Genomic DNA, 16666 nt, shown 5'->3' on the forward strand with positions numbered 1-16666 from the left:
TCCTTGTTTTTTCTCTTTCCTGCCTCTGCTATACACATGTGCGCGCGCGCACACACACACACACACAATACACATCTTGCTTTTTCATCTGTCTTTTAACCATTCAACAAATAGTCATGTAATACTAAGTGTGCTAGGCATGGAAAAGTCAAAGATAATTAGATCTGGCTCAAATTATTCACAGTCTAAGGTAGAGAGACAGACATAAAAACAGTTAATGAAACACCGGTAATGCAGTGAGAAAGACATACACTGGCTACCGTGAGAACACCAGGAAGGGATGCTTAATGGAAGGAGTCAGGAAAGGTTTCTGGAAGGAGATAACATCTAATGAAGTCTAAAGTCAGCCTAAGCAGCTCCTCTCAAACTTTAAATCACCTGAGAATCTTGTTCAAAAGCTTCTGAGTCAGTAGTTCTAGGTGGGACTTGAGATGTTGCAATTATGATCAAGACAATCTCTCAGATGATGTACAGGCTCCTGGTCCCCAGACCACCCTTTGAAACACAAAGGTCTTAAAAGATGACTAGTGGCTAAGTAAAGGATAGATGGGGTGATTACTGACAGAATAGACAGTATGAAGTAAATCACAGAAGTAAGAAGCACTTGAGTGTGTGATGAGACTGAAGCACGTTGGTGTCCCCAGGCTATTGGAGAGATCATCAGTTCCTAAATTGGAGGTGGATGGCACAATGGTATATTTTAAGGAGAAGGGAATTTATTACATAGGCAATGGAGCGTATCAAAGTACGCAGGGCAGATATATGGCAACAACTGCAAATCAGATCTGGTGGTTTCATTGGGAGAATCATGGGCAAGAAGATCCTATGCTAGACTAATGATAACAATAATAAACCTGCTAACAATGATGATGAGGGCAATTCTGGCAGTAGCAATAGATTTATTTCAAAGGGAAGTGGCATGAAAAATGTTTGCGAGATAAAGTAAGTTGATTTTGCTTTAACTTACTAATTTTTTAGAAGCAGGCAAGTTGCTTTTCTTTGCAATCTTTGCAAGCTTAGGGCCTATTCTTAATCTGATGGTAACATGTGATCTTGAACAAGCCACTTAACCTCTTTTCACACCAGGTTCCACATTTTAAAATAGTAAAGAGTTGACGCAAATAAATACTGTGGTCTTTTTAGATCCTAAACTTCATAATCCTATGAATTAAATTTATGTCTCACTGAATCAAGGAGTCATAAAATGTATTCTTAAAACCTAACACAATACCTGGAATATAAATGTACATTGTGTGACTAATATTGAATCAACCTAGCAAACAAGTCTTCAAACTTGAGACTTCTAAAATCTTCCCTCTTCTTCACCCTCAACATTCATTACTGAGTCCACTTGCTTTGTACTTATGTTCTACTCTGATGATTCTTTGGTTTATGCCCTTATTATTTTTCAGCTGGATTCCTGCAATAGCACCTTACAAGTTATCCTTAGCTCTAATCTAATCCTCTTCCAAACACTATTCAAAAAATTGAAGAATTCTGGAGTCAGAAAGACCTGGGCTTAAATGCGAAATCCACTGTTTCTTTGTTGTGATTGTCAGCAAGTTATTTAACTTCTTTAAACCTAAAGTTCCCTTATCTATAAATCATAGGGATAATATGAAGATTAAATGTTTGTAAAGTGCTTAGCCCAGTGCCTACTGCACAGTAAGAGCTCGGTAAATGCTAGTCATTATTTTGAAGGAAAAATCTCATAAATACTTGAGCAGGTACTTCACAAAAAAAGATCAAATGGCCAGTAAAAAATGAAAAGATAGTCTTCTTCATTAGTAATCAGCAAAATGCAAATTAATATTTCCATGAGTACAATTAGGTGCCTACCTGATTAGCAACTTTAAAGAACTTAAAAACCAAGCGGTAGTGAGGATATAGAGCTTCTTATGTATTGCTGATGGCAATATAAATTGATGCAACCAGTTGGGAAAAATATTTGACATTATTTAGAAAAACTGAATGTGCATATACCCCAAAACTCAGTAGTTCCTTTTCTTAAAATGTATATCCTAGAGAAACTCACATATGTATACTAGAATCTATGAGCATAAAAGGATCATATATATACTTAATAGTTTTATTTAGATATATATACATTTATTTATTATATTTATATATAAATAACTCAGGTTGATACACACACACACAAATAAGTAATATAGAAACAATCCAAATGTCTATCAATAGTGGAACAGATAAGTCAATTTCAGCATATTCATATACTGATGAATAGAATACTATATATACCTATATAAAATATACATACTTGATAGTATTCTATACAAGTATATATATATTCTATATAACATATTTTATAATATAATATATAATTATATAATATACTATATAATACTTGTATAGATTATTATACAAGTTGCATGAATAAACTATATGCATCAACACAGAAGAATCTTACAGTGTTTAGCAAAATCAGGTGACTAAGAATATATATATATATATATATATATATATATATATATATATATATATATATACTGTAACAATTACAAGATTGAAAACTTGCAAAGAAAAGCAAGGGAATGAGTGTGACAAGAGGTAGGGCACTGGCTGGTGGTTACCCCTAGCGGGGAAGGAAAAGCACATGATCTTAAGGGAGCACAAAGGGTTTATTGGGAGTTATTCCTTAATATAAATGGTGGTTATATGAGGTTTGCTTGATAATTATCCTTTAAACTGCATGTGTTTTAGACACTCTTTTTAGGTGCATGATATTTACTAGAAAATAAGTTTAATTATGTCATTCTACTTAAAATCTTTCAAAGGTTCCTTATTTTGGAATAAAATACAAACTCCTTAGTTTTATCTAAAAGAACCTTCATGGTATATCTCCTGTACCCCTCTTCAGCTTTATTTCTACCACCTGCATTTATGCCCCAGCACAGCAAATGACATCTAGTGCCCCAATCATGCTCTCTCAAGCCTCTGGGCCCTTGAAAAATGTTCTCATTGTTCCCCTTCTTCTAGCTAACCTCTTCTGGCTTAATCTCTGTCCTTAACATTCAGCTAAAATATGAAGCCTTCCTTGACAAATCCCCATCCCGTCTGTCTTAGACTCTCCGCCGCTGTGCATTCTTTAGCACCCTGTGTCTACCCATTTAATAGCAGTGGATAAGTGCCACACTCTTTAGAAACAACTCCCTTTTTAATGGCATATTTTATTATAAGTGCAACATTCTTTAAACAAAGCTCCATTAAGGCAGGTACCTTCTTTTTTTATCTGTCCCAAGAGCTAAGGATGATATTTACACCACAGATTTGCAATAAACGTTTCCTTAATGAATACATGTTTAAGACGAAGCAATATATGTTTTCTACAACACTAGGCGTGACACATAACTCAAAGGTCAGCCACATAAAATCACCCTTATTTTAAATCAAAATGGTTAATTATTGGCAATTACATATGATTCTCCTTCTAACTAACATTTGTTTAATACATATTGATTAAGCACAGCGTAGTGATGACTATTATATCTGAGATCTCAATATAATTGTAAGCAGACTGTAATGAGAATCATGGTGTGAAATAAATATAAGGTTAATTTCATCAGTCCTCTGCAGTTATAGGTAATGCATTAATTCAAAGGGCAGCCTACATAAGCCACTAAATAAATGAAAGAGAAATATTGGTCACCAGTTCAAAACAGCTTCTTTTGGAGTCTTACAGGCACCACTGTCATATTCTATTTCTCTTAAAATATAGTTTGACAGATTATGACTGGTTTGTTTCTGCTGGAGTCTATTGATTATTGACATTGGTGACTCTGAAGCATCAAGTATTTGATTAAAAAATATATTTGGCCTGTGTGTGCTGATATTTTTATTAAATAACAAGACAGTTTTACAATTATTCCAACTAGCAAAGCAACTGGATCTATTTTTAATACTGCTTTTATTAAGCAAACAATTTGTAGGCTAAATGTCCATAAATTGAATTTTATGATCTATCTTCCCTTATTTCTAAAGATCTGAATGTTATGTTAGTATATATTACATTCTTATATATACTCCTATATATTTATATAGGAATGTGTATATATATATATATATGTGTGTGTGTGTGTGTGTGTGTGTGTGTGTTTCTAAAAGGAATTAAGCATTATAATGTATCTCAGAACCAATTCTTTTACCTGAGGGGACAAATCAGTAAAAACTAGAATTATGTTGCAAAAACACTGTTACCCATCTGTTACTCAGCCACATGAAACTGTTCATTGCAGCCATCTTACTTAGGGTTTTGTATGATGCACTCATGCACGAAAAGACCTCAAGCTCCTACATGTGGTATTAATAGCATCACACTATAAGTTAAACATTCTGTCTTATTGATTTTCACTTCTTTAGTTGACATTATTTGGAGCAGTATTTGGAGCAGTATTTTTTCAGATCCATACACTAAATTACATGCAATATTTAAATTGGTTACATAGACCACATGTTTCCTGCCAAGGAACATTTTTAAATTTGCAACTCACCACTGCTTGTATGGTTTCTCATCTATAGGAAATGGTTCTAATTCAACAGCTTCTTGCCTGAGTTGCCATAACAAAGATCTGAGATGGTCCTGCCGTTGGTATTTCTCACGCTAGCCTAAAATCAAAGCAAAAACAGGGTCAAGTTTGATTTTAATATTTAAATGGGGATTTCACCTGCATTTAGAAAATAAGAACATTGACAAAAACAATGAGTTATGGGTTGAAGGATGCAGAGAGAGGGAATAAAACATCTCAAGGTAGTTTACTCGGTTCAAATTTATCACAAACACAAGGACTTTGGTGTTATCAACACCAAAATAGCTGGATATTTTAAAATCTGAACATAAGCCCAATTAGTAATTGTCAACTTGGTTGATATGGCTTTGGTTTTGTGATAGAAGGCACCCTATTCAGCTTCAACTGGGACAGCTCCACTGTTATATGTTTGCACAATCTGTTCTCACAGAAGAACAATGGGCTTGGAGATGGGTATTATACCTTAGTGGTAGGGCACATGCTTAGCATGCACGAGGTCTTGGGTTCAATCCCCAGTGTCTCCATTATTAAAAAAAAAAAAAAAAAAGCAAAGGAAGGAAGGAAGAAACATTGTAAATCAATTGCATTTCAATGGGTTCATATGGAACAACAGGTTAAAAAGCTATGGATAAAAGGAGGTGGAGAAGTTCGAACATCTCTAAAGCATGTGAGATATAATAAAACCAAACTCAAATTGGTCTGAAGCTACAATGAGATGCATGTATGTATGTTTTCCCATAATTTGATCTAGTTACAAAAGTGGGTCTGTAACTTCAATCTGCAACTGTTACTTTTTGACATTATACTGGACCAGATTCTCTAGGAGTATGCCAGTTTCCAATGAATGTTCTACCCATTATCAAACCACAACTTTTGATTTCTAGTTTAGAAAGTATGGTCACCATTCCCCAAATAAACGTCCTCTCTGCCCCAAGGAAGAGTCCCTTTCCCGGCCAAGTGCTTACAACTGCTGCTGGAATTCCTCCCCCACCACATCTCCCCACCACCGCCCAACCCCACCATCCCAATGTGGCCTACCGCCATCTCAGAGGAGTGGGCTTCTTTCTTCTCCGAATCTCTATTATATTTATTGAATATGGGCCCTTGATCATACACCATCTTTGTTAATTAATCTCATCTCCATAAACAATTATGAACTCCAAATGGCAGAAATGCTGCATTACAGTTTCCCAAACTCTTTCACCTGTAGAACTTAGCCCTGTACATGGGAGACAGTCATCTAAGGAGTATCGATTGTGTCTCTACTATGTGCGAGGCAGACACAGTCAGTCCCTGACAGAGATGATGCAGTAGAGAACACAGGAAACTCAGGAACAGGCAGTTACTGCAGTGCGTGTGGTAAGCGCTGTGACAGAGGAAGCAAAGACACTGAATAAATACGCCAAATACACAGGCCTGAGCCTTACCTCGCTGTCAAACTTTCAGATCCTATCTCTGATGTATGAGAAGACAATTACTTTAAGAAACTCATTTTCAGAAAGCACATGGAGCACCCAGGCAGGTTAACATCCAAAAACCAGGAGGCAGTTTTACTTCTATGAAGACAAGTTGCTAAGATGAATTCCTAGTGTATTTAAGTCATTGCTGAGTTGTGGGGTGGGGGGTTTATCTCCCTGCTTCCTCGCTCTCTCTCTCACACATAAACACATGCACTCACACACGCGTGCTCTCACACACACACACACACACACACACACACTATAGCAAAACTCCTGTTTATTACCAAGCAGGGTACTCTGCAAATGCCTGATGGCCCTGGGGGAGAACTTTACTTCACACTTGCACACCATATGGAGTTTTGGAGCAGCTACTGGTTGGGAACGCTTCTAAGCAAACTTCAGTCCTTTCTTCTTCCATTCAAAACTTTAATTTCCACTTCTTGGAGCATTAGTTCTATAAGCTTATGGGTTTCACATCTCCTAGTCACCAGGGATAAGATCAGTGAGAAAGGCCATAGCGACTCATTATGAATCTAAAATGTCAATTCAACTAGAAAATCCTCTATCAAAATTATAAACTTGCAGTCCCCTTTCCAACTAAAAACTTTTCTTTTGATCAAGGCATTTTCAGTATTATCTGAAGTCTCCATTTAGAGTTTCTACTGAGATTCATAATTAGAAATAGAGTTCTCTTTCATTAAATGGGGCGGGGGGGTAGAATCTAAAACATAACAGATTTTCCACTTTGCCCCTCTTTGCCTTGATTTTTCTTATAAGGATAAAATGTACTCAAACTGAAAAATCTTTAGTCAAAACCTTACAACTTTGCTATGAAAATATGTACAGACAGGTAAATTTCTGAGAATCCAAGCTCCAATTCTAAATCACATTTTCTCTTTCAATCAATATGCAGCATGATCTTTTATCTGAATCAGCAGCAGTGTCTCATCTTAGGCTTATGTAATGCAATAAATGTATCTAATATGCTAAGGAAACAAATGGATTCTGTTCTTTCTGCATTAGCGTCTCCCCCAGCAGTCTCCAGGCCCAACTTCTCCCACGAGTCCTGGGTCCTCAGGAGGAGGTGGGAGAGATACATGTGTGGTGGAAGGAGGCACTCAGCCTGCAGCAAACACAGCCTGTACTCCTTTCATGTCATCCCTGGACACTTCATGCCTCTTTCTGCCTAAATGTTGCAATGCCCAAGCAAATGCTTAAAAGAGACTGCCAGAGCAAATAGGAGGGCAAAGGATAAAGAATTTAAAATGTTATTCTAATTGAAGGAAGCCTCTCTTGCTTTGAGTCGATTATTCTCATTAGCAGCTAAGCAATTATTCGATTTGAACACAGCAATTCCATGTAAAGTCTTAGGGCTACAAATGTGACCTGCAGCCAGAACACAGGCAGGAAGGGAGAGCATCTGTCCTTGTGCTTAACAAACAAGAAAAACTCAATTTGTCTTTATCTTTTATTATCAGTATTAAAAGACTTTTCCACTAAGATTCATTTACATAAAGCCACAAAAAAAAAGAACTTAAAAAAGGAAGAACCTCCCTTTAAATACGAGAGGCTTTAACTTTAAATATGAGAGGCTTTTTCGCATTACTTAAATTAGGCAGATTCCTTTTGCTTATGATATTCCTACAGGAATCCTATGAATTTTCCTGTAATTTAAAAATATACAGATATTTTATGGCACCCACAATCAATTCTCAGTTCATTCTAACCTTGAAAAATATTGACCACATACTATGAAACCATTAAATACTAACAGCTGCAGACGTACCAGACAATACAGTGAAAACACACTTGGTCCCTCTGGGGTCTGTTCGTAAACATCCCCTTCCAGCACGGCACACACTCCTTCCCACAGCAGATGCCGTTCTAGGGCAGGCAAGCAGGAAGCTGCAGGCAGCAGATTTTTCCCACTCTACATAAAATGCCTTACTGCCTCATCATCAAGAATCTCTTTATGAAGAAAACTGTGAAGATTTTGTAACACCAGGAGATTGTCAAATTAAGATACTTTGCAACAACAGGAGGGAGTGATATGCAAATGAGGAAGCAGGAAGATTCTTTGATATCTAAGGTCAAACCACCTTTGTCATCTGATTTTCTAATTCTGTTGTGAGGGAGAGAAAATCTAGTTTGCGCTAGGTGATAAAAAAAAAAAAAAGCTAATCCAGTACTTTATGTCAGTGTTAAGAGTGAGATCAAGGCGGAGAAGGGAATACATACCAGAGGCAGCAAAACTGCTACATCCAGAACTGTCCGGCCCCTACAATCCAATGGCTCCAAAGCGGAGTCCGAAGCTTGCGAGCTCATTCATGAGCTCCAGCATCACTCTCTATGTTTACAACACAAACATCACCTAAGGCAGAAAATTTACAGACGCCTTTCTGAGAGAAATAGCCATTCCTGCAACCATTTTAAATACGTAGATCAGCATTCTGTGAGCTCTTCCGGGGTCTGACAACTAGCAGACTAGGGACGGAAGGAGAAATTGGACCTTGAGCTGGCAATGCCTGGTGCACTTAGACCCATTTTCCTTCAGTCTGAACTGTGGCCTGTCCCAGAGGACTTAGCCTGCCTCTCTCTGGTTCGTTCACAAAAAGTTATCGTCAACACACCATAAGCAGGCAGGGTTGCCGTACAGAGGCTGTCAGGCTCTGCAGCAAAGACAGCCCATGTAAACAACCCTGTGATTGCTTCAGAGCTGACTGCCATGGGATAAGCCATTCTTTTCCTGTGGCCAAATTGCAGTACCCTGGGCAGTTATGTTTTAAGGGGTAAAAGCAGAGACTCGGTCTCTAGATTTAAATAGAAAGGGGAAAAATATATATATGTGTATGTAATTTTCTTGAAATATCTCTAGCCTTGATTTACTTGAAGATTTTCCAATAAATCACATTTATTTTGCTGCAGGCACAAATACATAAATTCTGATAAATATATTGTCAAGCTCATTTCTGATGATGTATCTTTTTTTCCAAATGAGCTTTGACATTTCTAGGGGACACAGTATCCCAGTACAGAGTACCTGGGAACCATGCCATAAAGGAAAAAAAAAAAAAAAGCTGCCTACTGTGACTTGGAGATCACTTTCTTAAAGGGACCCCTTACCTGTGTGACTGCAGTGGTAATGTTTCCTCTGATCTCTAACCTGACCCCTGTTCTGTGTTCCTCTCCCCACACCAAATTTAGTCCAGAGTGTCTCTGCAAGAGTAATGCCGTTAGTTTTGCAACTAAAATACAAAAATACCATTCCCTACTGCAGTATGTAAATATGTCCCAAAATATTTATTTATGTAACATTTCTCAGGAAGCAACCATAAACGCGTAACTTAAAGATATGATTTTTTAATGTTTCATGGAACCTGCAACATTTCTTAGCTATGGGACTGAGGTCGGCACTTCTAACAAGCACAGCTGTTCTCTGTCTCTGGTTTTCTTTTCTCTTCTGTAGCTCTGCATTGGTTTAAAAAACCCCTGGTCACAATAAAAATGCTCCCTCCCACCCTCTGCCAACCCTCATTCCAAACAGAAAGGTCTCAACACGCCCAAGTCTAGAGAGAGATGCTCCGCACAGAAGGAAAGGCTGGTGGCTTCTAGCCTCAGAGACAGTTCACTTCATTAATCTGCTTTCCACCCCATCTCTGCCCCCCTCTCCCACGCTCACTCTCCCGCCCCACCAGGAGCAACCAACAGACATCACCCCACCCTCCAAAAACCAGGTTAGAACCCAGAATGAGCAAAGAGCCACCTACCATTCCGTGCTTGAGAACTAGGATCCTGATCCAGCAGTGTTTGCCCCAGAAATCCTCCCTACTTGTTTTTCATAACCACATTCCGAACTGTAATAAGGAATAGATTCTTTGGAGGTGGGGAAATTGTTTAAAATTAATGATGGACAGATGATTTCCAAGAAAACCCAATCTTAAAGTCACTCAAGCCCCTAGGAAGTGAGGGGTGAGAAGAAAAAAGGAAAATTGTAAAAATGAAAAAGGAAAGGGAAAAGGTAAGCATATAACAAGCACCAGCCACCCCCATAAAAATAAAAAGAGAAGGGAAGGCTTAAAAAAAAGAAGAAGAAGAAAAAAAGTGGCTTGCTGAATCACCCTCTTTCACTGCCTGGAAACCATTGTGCAGCGTGATGCTGCCTGTACCATTGTGGAACCTACCAGAGGAGACGGACAGAGGGCTTGGGGAAAATGGGGTTGCTATGGCAACCAAAAGGAGCACACGTGACGTCAAAGCCCAGAGAGGTCTAGGGAGGGGTACGAGGGGGAAAGGAAAAGAGGAAAAAGTCTATGTGCAGCTATAGCTACTGTGTTTTCCGATGAAATGAGGACCAGGCAAAATGGAAAGGAACAGGGTTCGCTGGCAACCACTATCAGCAGCCAGGACATCAGGCAGCCAGTCTGCACAACCCGGAGAAACAACCCACTCTATGCAGCCCTGGCAGGCACACAGCAGCACTGAGGAGCAAATGCTCACAGACCAAAACACCGTTGGAAATACAGTCAATCCTTGCCTTTCAGCTAGCTCAGCTTTTTGCAAACGGCACAACAAGAGACATGTAGCATCTCAAACTGTCAAAGCAAACAAGGATGGTAATAACCTCAGAGGCGAAGTAAGCATTTGGGTCCTGCCTGGACCCCAGAGATTATTGAATAGCACAATTTCTCTTCTCTGGCTCCTTGTCTTTCATAAAAATCCTAAATAAATACCCACTAAAAAAAACTCAACAAAGACTCTTAGATTGCAGTTTGAATGTGGAAAGAAAATAATGATAATCTGAGTTCACAAATCAGAACTCTTTTTTTTTTAATTGGGATAACTCTTTAGAAAACAGATACAAATTGCATTATTACTATTTGGGGAAGATATCTCAATTTTACTTAAGTAATTTGCCCTGCTTTTGACTGTTAGAGTATATTTTTAAGTTTCCAAACAATTTTAACACCTATTTTCTAGAATGAGAGCAGTTAACTGTGTCCACAATTTTTTTAATTATTAAATTTTTTCAACCTTTAAAAAATATTCTTTACACAAGGAAAAATTTCAATATATATTTGGCCTAACCAGCTTCAGCCCTTGGGATTCTCAAGTTACATAATCGAACCAAATTCCTTTTTTGCTTTAACAACTTTAAGGTGGGTTTCTGTCTATTGCAGCCAAATAGGACTGAGTTTTATATCATTCTACATTATGTTTTAGATCTAGCATGCCTAATGAATGAGGAGCTTCCTCCATATGTTAACAGGAAGCATACAACATGCAACAGATATACAAGATATACCACTATAAACCAAGCAGTGATGACAGACACTGAAACACATCACAAAACTGTACAGGACCACATCAGGTTTTGTGTTCTTGTTGCTGCTGCTGCTGCTGCTATTTTTTTCAGGAGGGAATCTAGGGGGGAAAGTCCTGCATGAGTTTTCTGTCATTTTCATCCATTGGGCAAGTTTTTGGATGTTGCTTTAATTTCGAGTTCAATAAGAAACAGTTGATTATTAACTTTTAGTCTTGGCAATGGGCGTTATCTATAAGACAACTGTGTCTCAAGCAAAAATACGTATTGATTAGCCAAACAACTGGTGTTCAAGATTTTAAGTTACTTTAAGTTTTGATATCAAAAGTCAATTCCCAATAACTGGATATCAATGAGGAAAAAAGAATTTTAACTCTTACCTCACATTAGAAACACAAAAATTAATTCAAGATAAATTATACACTGAAATACACAAGCTAAAATCTATAAAGCTGTTAGAATAAAATGTACCTTTTAGAAGAAAAACATAGCTTTCTGTTCCTGGAATAGGCAAAGATTTCTTTGGACACAGAAAGCACTCACCATAATAGAAAAAGAAAAATAGACTTGATGAAAATTAAAAGCTTCCACTTACCCAAAGTCAACATCAAAGAAAATAGACAGCCACAGACTAGAAGAAAATGCTCTTGATACATATACCTGAAAATCTTCTTGATATACACAAATTCTAGGTTACACAAAAATATTCTACAACCCAATAATAAAAACAAACAATTTTGTTTAGTGAGCAAAAGTCTTGAGCAGGCACTTGACAAAGGAAGATATATAAATGGTTGATAAGTACATAAAAAAGTATTCAACATCACTGGTCATCAGGGAAAGACAAATTAAAACTGCAGTGAATGCCACCTCCACCAAAATGGCTAAAATTGGAAAGACTAACAACACTAAATATTGAATAGGATATGGAGAAACCAAAACTCTCCTACATTGCTGGTGGGAGTATAAAATGGTAAAACTACTTTGGGAAATGATTTGGCAGGTTTTTTTAATGATAAACATATACCTACCGTATGACTTAACAATTCTGTTCACAGATAGTCAGCTAAGAGAATAGAAACATATGTCCACAAAAAAAAGTTATATATAAATGTTTATGACAGCTTTATTAATAATTGGTAAAAATCAGAAAGAACTCAAAGTATATTAACAGAAGAATGGATAAGCAAAGTATGGAATATTCATATAGTAGAATACTAGTTAGCAATAAAAATAGAATGACAACTATGAATAGGCTTAAGTCAATCATTTTCTTCCATCAGGTGTTAACTCTTGATGGCACAAGTCACAAAGGGTGGCAGATGCTAACATTGCACTGGGCTGTATTTTACAATTTAGGGTTTTAATTCTCAACCTACTCATTTCAATGATATTTAGATTCACAGCGAAAAACAAAATGTGACAATGAATATACGTATGTTCATGTATAACTGAATAATTGTGCTCTACACTGGAATTTGACACAACATTGTAAAATGACTATAACTCAATAAAAAACATAAAAAATAAAAAATTATATTTAGATGATTCAAACGGTCTTTTAAGTTTGTTTTATACACTATGGAAAAATTAACTTACTAAAATTAGATCACTTAATATAAATTAGTTTTAAAAAAATCAACAAATCAACACCTAAATAGATCACATTCCTTATTGGATAAAACCAAACTCTGGAGAGGGTGTGGAGAAAAGGGAACCCTCCTATACTGTTGCTGGGAATGTGGTTTGGTGCAGCCATTATGGAAAACAGTATGGAGATTCTTAAAATCTTACCATATGATCTAGCAGTCCCACTCCTGGGCATATATCTGGAGGGAACCTTAATTCAAAAAGATACATGCACCCCAATGTTCATAGCAGCACTATATACAATAGCCAAGACATGGAAACAACCTAAATGTCCATCAGCAGAGGACTGATAAAGAAGCTGTGGTATATTTATACAGTGGAATACTACTCAGCCATAAAAAGAATAAAATAATGCCATTTGCAGCAACATGGATGGACCTGGAGATTGTCATTCTAAGTGAAGTAAGCCAATAAGAGGGAAAAAAATACCATATATTATCACTTATATGTAGAATCTAAAAAAGGGGGGGGGGCACAAATGAATTTATTTACAAAACAGAAATAGACTTACAGACATAGAAAACAAACTTATGGTTACCAGTGGGGAAGGGAGGTGGGAAGAGATAAACTGGGAGTTTGAGATTTGTAGGTACTAACTAATATACATAAAATAGATTAACAACAAGTTTCTACTGTAATATCTTATAGTAACCTGTAACAAAAAAGAATATGAAAATGAATATATGCATGTATATGTATGACTGAAGCATTATACTATATACCAGAAATTGATGAAACATTGTAAACTATACTTCAATAAATACATATATACAAAAAAATAAAGTTTTGAAACTCCAAATTAAAAAATAAATAAATAAAATAGATAAACCAGTTCATACGGTATAGCACAAGGAAATATATTCAATGTCTTGTGGTAACTTATGGTGTCCCTTATCAATATTGGTCCCAGAGTAGGGTCCCCAACTAGTCTTCATTCACCAGGGACTTCCCAGCAAGTCCCACATCCCAGCAAACCCCTTAGTCCCAGGCAAATTGGGAAGGCTGACACCCTATCCCAGAGTCTAGAATGGACTTCAGCCCTCAGATGAGAATTAAAGGTCTCAGATGCAAAAAAAAAAAGAGAGTTATAGAAGAAGTCCAAGAGTTCACTATAACAGTGATGCTGTCAGAAAGGAATGTCAACTAGCTACACTTTCAACAGTTAGATAACTGGGTTATAAATTAGCATAGTTGGTAAGAGGGTACAAATGGTTTAATAAACATAAACAAGATTATGAAGGATAAATCAATGAATTTGGTGAGTGAATGGATATGAAGGGAATTCAGAGAGTCAGTGTTGACTTGGATTCACTTTCATTTCAAGATATATAATAATGCGTCTCTCAGAAAGTCAGTCGTGCATCTTTCATGACACGTCCACTTGAGGAAAACTTGTTGCAAACAATTCCATAATTTAAAATCCTCAGATATGTTGCAAACAATAACTCTCTTTTGAAAAGTCATATTGGATATCACTAAATTAAAAGCATTAGAAAACTTGAGGGTAAAAAGAACTATTTAAGTTTCTTAAAAGTAAATCAAAACTTCTATCTCAACTTTTCAAATGTAATTTTAATCAATATGTTTCATCATTCTATTTGGATAGGAAACACATGACCAACAGTTTACTATGGCCATAATAATCTTCAGTGGAGTAAACTTAAAATATTAATGGTTCCTCACATGGTACAATCCCATTTCTGGGTATTTATCTGAAGAAAACAAAAACACTAACTTGAAAAGGTATCTGCACTCCCAAGTTCATTGCAGCATTATTTACAATAGCCAAGATATGGAAGCAAACTAAGTGTTCACTGGTAAGTGAATGAATAAAGAAGATATGGTGTCTGTGTGTGTATGTGTGTGTGCACACAACAGAATATTATTGAGCCATAAAAAGAATGAAATCTTGCCATTTGTGACAACATGGATGGACCTTAAGGGCATTATGCTAAGCAAAATAAGTTAGAGAAAAATGAATGCATATGATCTTACTTACATGTAGAATCTAAAACAAACAAACAAAAAAAGCTCATACAGAGAATAGATTAGTGGTTGCCAAAGGTTGGGTGGGGGGAGGGTGAAATGGGTGAAAGAGATCAAAACACACAAACTTCCAGTTATAAAGTAAATAAGTCATGGGGGATGTAATGTACTGCCTGGCAACTATAGTTAATAATACTGTATTGCATATTTGAGAGTTGCTGAGAAACCTATCTTAAAAGCTCTCATCACAATAAAAAAAATTCTGTAATTATGTGAGGTGACAGATGTTGGCTTGATTTATTGTGATTTATCATTTCACAATATATACGGGTGTCAAATCATTGTGTGTACATCTGAAACTAATGTAATATTGTAAGTAAATTATACTCAATTAAAAAAGAAAGTAAAATAAACCACTAGTGGTTTCTAATAAGAATAAATCTGGTGACCTTTCAATGTCATAGAAGAGAAGGGATCTACCTCTGCACTCCCTTTTCTTTTTAATTAACAGACTTTATTTTTTAGAGCAATTTTAGCTTTATGAGAAGACTGAGCAGAAAAGTACAGAGAATTCCCATATACCCAGCTCCCCTACCCACACAAAGTTTCCCCTATTATTAACATCTTGAATCAGTGCGGTAAATTAGTTACAATTGATGAACAACTATTGATACATTATCATTAACTAAAATCCATAATTTATATTAGGGTTCACTCTGTATTATACAGTTTTATGGGAGTTTTTATTGAAGTATAGTAGGTTTACAATGTGTCAATTTCTGGTGTACAGCATAATAGTTCAATCATACATATACATACACATATTCATTTTCATATTCTTTTTCATTATAGGTTACTGTAAGATATTGAATATAGTTCCCTGTGCTATACAGTAGAAACTTGTTGTTTGTCTATTTTATATATAGTAGTTAGTATCTGCAAATTTCAAACTCCCAATTTATCCCTTCCCACACTCCTTACCCCTCAGTAACTATAAGTTTGTTTTTTATGTCTGTGAGTCTGTTTCTGTTTTGTAAATAAATTCACTTATGTCCTTTTTCTTTTTTTAATTCCACATATAAGTGATAACATAGGGTACTCTTCTTCCTCTTCTTCACTTACTTCACTTAGAATAACAATCTCCAGGTCCATCCATGTTGCTGCAAATGGCATTATTTTATTCTTTTTATGGCTGAATAGTATTTCACTGTATAAATATACCACAACTTCTTTATCAGTCCTCTGCTGATGGACATTTAGGTTGTTTCCATGTCTTGGCTATTGTACATAGTGCTGCTATGAACATTGGGGTGCATGTATCTTTTTGAATTAAGGTTCCCTCCAGATATATGCCTAGGAGTGGGATTGCTGGATCATATGATCTATTTTTAGTTTTTTAAGGAATCTCCATACCGTTTTCCATAATGGCTGCACCAAACCACATTTCCAGCAACAGTATAGGAGGGTTCCCTTTTCTCCACACCCTCCCCAGCATTTGTGGACTTTTTCATGATGGCCGTTCTGATTGGTGTGAGGTGATTCCTCACTGTAGTTTTGATTTGTATTTCTCTGATAATTAGCAATATTGAGCATTTTAATCATGCACCTATTGGCCATTTGCATGTCTTTATTGGAGAACTGCTTGTTTAGGTCTTCTGCCCATTTTTGAATTGGGTTATTTGCTTTTTTGTTGTTAAGTTGTATGA

At 36.4% G+C, this 16666-nt stretch overlaps 1 protein-coding gene across 10 annotated transcripts in view; it reads right to left on the bottom strand.

Annotated features, from left to right (window-relative positions):
* Positions 1–16666, bottom strand: part of MAPK10 (mitogen-activated protein kinase 10) — a 441578-nt gene that overhangs the window by 243312 nt on the left and 181600 nt on the right. For 8 of the 10 annotated variants that reach the window (XM_072942909.1, XM_072942895.1, XM_072942942.1 and 5 more), the window contains one exon: positions 4509–4623. The gene's annotated coding sequence lies outside the window, so the exon portion shown is untranslated. Of the gene's footprint in view, positions 1–4508; positions 4624–8242; positions 9041–16666 lie in introns of those variants that run through there. The other 2 variants (XM_072942949.1, XM_072942913.1) reach the window with 2 other exon arrangements.

This window comes from Vicugna pacos, chromosome 2 (genome assembly GCF_048564905.1).
Source record: "Vicugna pacos chromosome 2, VicPac4, whole genome shotgun sequence".
Taxonomy (NCBI): Eukaryota; Metazoa; Chordata; class Mammalia; order Artiodactyla; family Camelidae; genus Vicugna; species Vicugna pacos.